This window comes from Pyxicephalus adspersus, chromosome 1, assembly GCF_032062135.1.
Source record: "Pyxicephalus adspersus chromosome 1, UCB_Pads_2.0, whole genome shotgun sequence".
In the NCBI taxonomy this organism is placed as follows: domain Eukaryota; kingdom Metazoa; phylum Chordata; class Amphibia; order Anura; family Pyxicephalidae; genus Pyxicephalus; species Pyxicephalus adspersus.
In genome coordinates this window covers 63,973,344-63,975,470 of record NC_092858.1, presented here as the reverse complement: position 1 = coordinate 63,975,470, position 2,127 = coordinate 63,973,344, and positions in this window count along the sequence as shown.

Here is a 2,127-nt window from a genome sequence, read left to right as displayed (position 1 = left end):
TGCTTTTCTTCCCCTGTATTCCCTAAATGTTTGCCCTATACCCCTTCCATTCCCCCTCCCCATAGTCTTTTCATGCCCCATATTGCAAAAGTATTTGTTTTGAAAGATGACACTTGTGTTATTCTCTTTATATGTACATACATGGACATTCCTTTTTTTATATGTGTCCCATATGAACAAAAATGGATATTATTTTTTTTGTATATGTGTCTTTTATGTGTTAATACAATGTAGAAACCTAATAACAAAAGATTGAAACAAAAAAATACGGACTGCCATTCTTGATGAGCTATGCAATTTGCAGGTTTTGTACTTTCTGAGTTGAGTGTTCTCCACCGAAATTTTTGGGTTGGAAGAATCTGTAGGCGAGTGGATAAAAAGTGTGCAGGGCAACACGTGACACATTGAGAGTGTTCAATCCAGAATTTTTTCTAGGCTGGGTAGAAAGAAATTGTAGGTGCGTGGCGTCATCTGTATTGTGACCCAACTCTTCACTAACCACCCAAAACATCCGGGTGGTTACTGAAAAATGCTGGGTGGTGCTCCCGGCTTAAAAGGCGCTGCAGAGGAAACTACATTTAGTGTTCCTAGTGGCTCTAATTCTACCAGTTTTTATACCGCCCCATACTTTGTTCTAACTTTCTAAAATTCACACTCTTAGTATGCCCCATTTTTTCCATTGTCTTTGTATTATCCCCAAACTTTTCAGTAAGCACCCAAAAACAGCCGGCTGGTTACTGAAAAGTGGTAAATACTTAATGGCCATATAATTACCCTACCTGCCTTTGTCCCAATCCCCGCTATTGTACAGCACATTAGCAGCCATATTGCATGGTTAGGTCAGATCCTCTATAGTAGAGATATGAAACGTTTGGTTTTTGCTGTCATTTTATCTGTTCCTGGTTTGTGTGCACTGCAATTAAAAGCTTATCCTGTTCTCCCCAATAGGTGTGTAAATAGTACATCTGTGTTCAATTTTTTTGTTGTTTTTTGTAATAACAGCATGGCAAATCTAAAGAAACTGAGAGTAAACTCTGAGTCTGGTTTAGCTTTAATAGCAGTCTGTGTATGCTTCCCTGTCCACTCACTAAAGCCTATGAATGTTGGTTTGTACATGAATGACTTATAGTATGACCTGTAAGATCACCGCTGAATCCTCATACCAATTTATAGGTCATGTGACCCAACCTGCACAGTACTACTCATCATAACTTCAATTTGTCACACAAATATGATGTTTTCTCTTCATTTGTTAGATCTCAATGTTGTCTCTATGTAGTAATTGCTACAGGTGGGTTCCCTGATGTTGACAATTGGGGGGGGGGGTCATGTCTATACAGGAAGTGCTGTAATGATAAAATGTCATCTCCATTGAAAGCCCCGGAGAGTTAGTGACAACCCAGATATACAATAAGGGGACAGGGACATAGGTTGTCACCCCAGCTTCATGACATTAGTATTTCCCTGACCTCAATAATCAGGTGAATCCATTATTGTACATGGTGCATTGGCCATATATACATCATGATATACGGTATATAATAATAGGAGAGTAATAATAATAATAATAAAGCTGAAGGATATAAAGGAAGCAGCTGACAAATGACAAGTTGGCTAAAGGCATGAGCACAATGACATTTTTACAGCACAGCCAGGGCCCAGCACAAGGGTGTCAATGCATGGCACGGCCTGTGGGAAATAAATGTGCGCCCCATTATCCAGCCCCCCCACAGGATCTGCTCACGTGACATGAAGGTACAACTCTGCCGCGTCCTCTCATCCCATCGCGCTCTAGATTTCTCTGCTATCACGTCCCGCTGCTCTTCCGGGATCCGAAGACAAACGTCACGCAGACTCAGCTGTCACCCAGATCACGTGATTTACGCTTCGCCGCCATCTTTGTTAAGGGATATATCTTACTTAAATTCCACTAATGTACATGGAAAAGGCATCCAAAATACTTTTTTCTGGCAATTAATTTAAGAAACGTAAAATGTATGACCGTAAGTTAATGCAACAAATGCCACTTTACCGCATCTCATGATTTTGCATGGTGGAAAAATATGAAATGTCGCGTTAATGACGTCAAACAGCCAACGTTACCATTAGGCGAATGTTAGCCCTTAG